This window comes from Meriones unguiculatus, chromosome 2 (genome assembly GCF_030254825.1).
Source record: "Meriones unguiculatus strain TT.TT164.6M chromosome 2, Bangor_MerUng_6.1, whole genome shotgun sequence".
Classification (NCBI taxonomy): domain Eukaryota; kingdom Metazoa; phylum Chordata; class Mammalia; order Rodentia; family Muridae; genus Meriones; species Meriones unguiculatus.
The window spans coordinates 166,214,582-166,220,899 of record NC_083350.1 but is presented as its reverse complement, the minus strand read 5'-3'; positions in this window follow the sequence as shown (position 1 = coordinate 166,220,899).

Below are 6,318 nucleotides of genomic sequence, written 5' to 3'. Positions count from 1 at the left end.
AGGTACCTATTATTAACATACAAGTAAAATTCCCTGCAGTGTTCCTTTATTCTGTGGTACTAAAGACAGCACAAATAGTTTTAGAAAATCAGGGCCCAAATGCAAGCACTTAATAATTCTTGAAGTAATCTTTTGTGGATGCATTATTTTATGACAGGCTTATAGAAAGTTACTTGATATTCAGTCAAAATATATGTTAGCATTATTACAAAAGATGATTGCCTATGTTAACAAACCTGCCTGGTGTGGACCAAGCTTTAGAATGAAAGAAATGGGTGTGAGACTTGTTCAAGTTCTATCAGGCACCAAGCTAGAACTTTAAACCTGGACCGGAATTACCAGAAAGTTCAGAAATATTTCAGCAAACATTTTGGTTATTAGAAGATTGCATGATATGATTACTCAAATTTATGAGTCAACAAGACTTGAATTAGCTGCTTAGTGTTAATAAAATACTGTTCCTGGGTGTGTCTGTAAGGGTGTTTCTAGAAGAGAATTATATTTGAGTTGGTAGCTTGGCTCACAGGTGTAGGATGTGAGCAGGTGCATTGGAAGCACAAATGGAAGAAAAAAGTAAGGAAAGCATCATTTCACTCTTTTTTCTCTCTGATTGAGTGTACCTGATTATAACTCTAATCCTATCAATGTTTTCACCTTATGTCCTTGTCATCCTTAATTCATGTACTTGAGAATGTTTCTACTCAGTTTCTGTTTTACATCCCCTCACTCTGAAGTTCTCAGTCTCCTTATGTTGTTGGTATTGAATCTGGAAACTTCTGACTGTGATTCCTGAGTCCCTGTGATTAACTATTATTTTTGAATTAAGCCACGTCACCCAGTATCCGGAAACCTGCTGAGACACACTCTTACACTTCAACAAAGGATTCTGTTCATATGTTCTTCCCTCCCTCCCTCTTGCTACATTAGCTAATTGAATGACCATGAATGACTGATGCTCTATTACTGTTGTCCCTATGAGGTACATGCTCTTTTCCTAGGATCAAGTCAGTAACCTTGGTTTATTTTGTTTATATTTAGCAAATCACATAAGAACTCTCTTTCCAGAGGCTTCAAGATGGCAGCAACCAGCATGCACCATATCTGAGGGACAGAAGATCAGAAACTCTGAAACTGATGAGTGGAGTTTGTGGCTGAAACCAGAATATCGATATTGCAGCTTCCTGGGCTAGAAGGGACAACCCCTGAGCTGGGACAGTTTGGATCCAGCTAGGCTAGGCTGCTGTGGTGGTGGCTGCCTCTGCCCCTAGCATTATCCTCTCTGCTCTGTGACTGAGAACAGCAGAGGCAACCCTAACTACCAGCCTCCCTGGAAGGGAGCTGAACAGCAAACACCACTGATGGAGCTACTACACTTTCATTTGCTCCTATGGACCCAAATCCAAGAGTAGAGAACCAGTGGGAGGGGGGAAGCGCCTGTAGTTTCCTCAAAGGTCTGCAAGTAAGTGAGTGTGTGTGCCTTCTAGTGAGTGAGTGCAGAACCACAGATCCAGGGTCCCTCTATGATAGCATCTGGACATCGGATCCCTCTTACCTTCAACCCCACTGTGGGCAACATATGATCCTGGGGACAGCTTTCTCAACACTGAAGCCCCTGTTCTGTGAGTCTCCCAATGGAGTCCAGGCAAACAATTCCTGGAGCCAAGATGGTGCAACCAGGACAGAGCTGAGTGCCTGGAGGAGAGTAAAACAGGTCTGTGAGCCACTGGGGCATTCAGTGCACCGGAGCAGGCACACTGTGCCTGTGAAATGCACCAGCACCCCAACCTGTGCTTATGCTCCACCCTTCTAGGCATCTACACTGCAAAAGAACCCAGTCTGCCAAGGCACACTTCCACACACACTCCTGCACTTGCACACACATGTTTGTAACCTTCCTCCCCCAACATCCACTCTCATCTTCCTGAGGAATACTCCAGACTCTAGAGACAGATGGACCTAGTCTGCAGTACAGGCTCCAGGAACAAAGGTGAAGGTTACAAATGACTAGAGGGCACATGGCTAGAGGGCAATGTAAGAACACATCCAACAAAAATCAGGACATATGGCTATACCAGCAACCCCAAAATTTAATATTTTAATTCATCAGAATATTTTAATCAGGATATTTTAGTTCATCAGAAACACAGAAAAATGAGCTCAAACTAAGCTTATTCAGTTATTAGAGGCACATAAAGAGAAAGTGAACAAAGCTCTCAAAGAAATACAGGCAAATACAACCAAACAAATAGAGACATATGTAGAGGAACATATAGAGATATAGAGGCATATAGAGAGGTAACAAACAACAACAGCAAAAACAAGCAAACAAAGAAACAAAAAACAATAAAGGCCATCATGGACAGACAGGAATCCAATACAAACAGATGAAGGGAAATGGTGCAAGATGTGAAAACAGAATTAGAATCAATAAAGAACAGGAAAGAAGCCTACTACAAAGGCCCTTTAAATGGCTACTCAGCAGGGTATCAAAACATATGATGAGACTCATAGCCAAACTTTGGGCAGAGTGCAGGGAATCTTATGAAAGAAGGGAGAGCAATAAAGACTTAGAGGGGACAGGACCTCCACAAGGAGAGCAAAAGAAACAAAAAAAAATCTGTGCAAAGGGGTCTTTTCTGAGACTGATACTCCAAACAAGGACCATGCATGGACATAACCTAGAACCCCTACACAGATGTAGCCCATGGCACCTTTAGCAATGGGAACAGGGACTGTCTCTGATGTGAACTCAGTGGCTGGCTCTTTGATCACCTTCCACTAAGGGGGAAACAGTCTTGCCAGGCCACAGAGGAAGATAAATCAGGCAGTCCTGATGAGACTTGATAGGCTAGGGTCAGTGGGAAGGGGAAGAGGACCTCTCCTATCAGTGGACTTGGCCAGAGCATAGGAGGAGATTATGGAGGGATTGGAAGGGGAAGATGGAGAGGGCTACAGCTGAGATACAAAATAAATATAAAGTGATTAATAATAAATAAATAAAATTAAAAAAAGAAGAATCAAAGAAAACACACGCACAGAAACTTTTTGAGATGGAAACCTAGCTAAAAGATCAGAAACCAGAGGCAAGCATCACCAACAGAGTTCAAGATATGGAGGGGAGACTCGGGCACTGAAGACACAACTGAAGAACTCAATACATCTCTCAAAAAAGACATAAAATCAGGAAAGGTCCTGACACAAAACAACCAATAAATCAAGGACACCATGAAAAGACAAAACTTAAGAATAATAGGAATAGAAGAAAAAGATGATTACAGGCTCAAAGGTCCAGAAAGTATTTTCAAGAAAATCATAGAAAAAATTGTTACCAACTTAAAGAAAGAGATGTCCATTAACATACAAGAGACATACAAAACACCAAATAAACTAGACAAGAAAAGAATTTCCTCAGGTCTCATAATAGTCAAAACACTAAATTTTCAGAACAAACAAAAAATATTAAAAGCAGCAATGGAAAAAGGCTGAGCAACATATAAAGGTAGACCTATCAGAATCACACTAGACTTCTCAACAGAAGCTATGAAAGCCAGAAGGACCTGGGCAGATGCCATGCAGACTCTAAGAGACCACAGGTGCCAACCCAGACTACTATACCCATGAAAACATTCAATCAACATAGACAGAGAAAACAAAATATTCCATGACAAAAATAAAATTAAACAATATCTACAAGCAACATAGTCCTACAGAAGATACTAAAAGGAAAACTCCAATGTAACAAAATCAACTATAGCAAGGAAAACACAGGACATAAATAACCTTACAACAAAAAAATTAAAAGAAAACAAGAACACAAACACACTATCACCACCAACTCCACAATAAAAGGAACTAATATTCATTCATCACTATTATCTATCAATATCAATGGACTCAACTCTACAATAAAAAGACACAGACTAACAGGATGTTTGCTGAAACAGGATCCAACATTCTGCTGCATCCAAGAAACACACCTCTGCAACAAAGATAAACACTACCTCTGAGTAAAGGGCTGGGAAATGTTTTTCAAGCAAATGGACCCAGAAAACAAGCTGAGGTAGCTATCCTAATATCTAATAAAATAGACTTTCAACCAAAATTAATCAAAAAAAGATGAGGAGGGGCACTTCATTCTCATCAAAGGAAAAATCCACCAGGAGGACATCACAATCTCAAACATCTATGCCCCAAATACACGAGCACCTGCATTGGTAAACAAATCATTATTAAAGCTTAAATCACACATCAATCCCAACACCTTAATAGTGGGAGACTTCAACACTCCACTCTCACTAAGGGACAGATCATCTAGACAGAATTAAATAGGGAAACAATGACGCTTACAGAGGTCCTGAATCAAAAGGACCTAATATATGTCTATAAAACTTTTCACCCAAACTCAAAAGAGTACACCTTCTTCTCAATGCTTCATGGAACTTTCTCCAAACTCGGCTAAATAGTTGGGCACAAAGCAAGACTCAGCAGATACAGGAAGATTGAAATAATTCCTTGTATCCTGTCAGACCACCCAGTCTAAAACTAGACCTCATCAACAACAGAAATAACAAAAAGCCTACACATAATTGGAAACTGAACAATTCGCTACTCAATGTCAGCTGGGTCAGGGAAAATAAAAAAAGAAATTAGAAACTTCCTAAAATTCAATGAAAATGAAAGTACAACTTTTCTAAATTTAAGGAACACAATGAAGACTGTGCTAAGAGGAAAATTCATAGCACTAAGTGCCTTCAGAAAGAAGTTTGAGAAATCTCATATAAACAACTTAATTGCTCACCTGAAAGCCCTAGGGAGGGGAAAAAAAGCAAAACAGACATACCCAAGAGGAGTAGATGATTGGAAATCATCAAATTCAGAGCTGAATGAACTCAATGAAATAGAAACAAAGAGAGATGAACAGTAATGAAATTGAAATGAAATGAAAGCTGAGTGTTTGGATGTGTTGGGAGAGGTGAAGAAATTCTTGTTCCAAGACAAGAACCATTCAAAGCTAAAACAGCACAAAGAAAAGTAGAAGCCAGTTAATGTCAGAAAAAGGTTATAGTTGAAGGCAGACTGAAGTGAAGTCAGCTACGTGACTCTACAGTGGTCGAAGGGCACCTGAGGAAAGGGGAGAACATTAGAGACTGAACTAGGTGATCTATGGTGTGGGTTCAATTCATCAGGTGTCTTCTTTTTGTAATTCATTTATTTATAACATTTTTCTACAATTTATTCATTATATATCCCAATTGAAGCCCCCTCCCTCAGCTCCTCCCAGTCCGATCTTTCCTCCCTCTTCCCCCTTTTCCCCTTTGCCTAGTCCACTGAAAGAGAAAGTTTTCCTCTGCCATCTGTCCATAGCTTATCAAATCACATCAAGACTGCCTGATCCTCTTCCTCTGTGGCTTGGCAAGGCCGCATCACTAGGGGTAAGTAATTAAAGAGCAGGCAATCGAGTTCATGACAGAAGACACCTTGCTCCCCTTACTCGAAAACCCACATGGAGACTGAGCTACCAATGGGCTATATCTGAGAAGGGGGTTTATGTCCTCTTCATGCATGCTTCTGGGTTGGTGCATCAGTCTCTGTAGGACATATTGGGGCTGAGATTGTTTAGCTTTGTTAGTCTCCTTGTGGGGCTCTTGTCGCCTCTGTGTTCTTCTACACCCCCCCTTCTTCCATAAGACACGATATATTCTGTCCACAGTTTGGCTGTGAGACTCAGCATCTGTTTAAATTCCCTATTGGGTGGAGCCTTTCAGGGGAGCCCCTATGGTAGGATCCCATCCTGTTTCCTCACTTCCATTGCTTCTGGTGTCTATCCGTGTTTGACATTCTGAATGGGATCTAAGCATCCTCCCTAGGGTCCTCCTTGTTGTTTAGCTTCTTTAGGTCTGAAGATTTTAGTATGGCTATCCTATATTATATGGCTAATGTCCACTTAAAAGTGAATGTATACCATGTGTGTCTTTCTGTTTCTGGGTTACCTCACTCAGGATGACCTTTTCTTGTTCCATTCATTTGCCTGCAAACTTCATGATTTCCTTGTTTTTAAGAGCTGAGTAGTTAGTATTCCATTGTGTAAATGTACCACAATTCCTGTATCCACTCCTCCATTAAGGGTCATCCAAGTTGTTTCCAGATTCTAGCTATTACAGTTAAAGTTGTTATGAACATAGTTGAGCAGTAACTGAGATCATACTGAATGGTGGTGCATCTTTTGGGTATATGCGCAGGAGTGGTATAGCTGGATCTTGAAGTAATGCTACTCCTGGTTTTCTGAGAAAGCACCAGATTGATTTCCAAAGTGGTTGT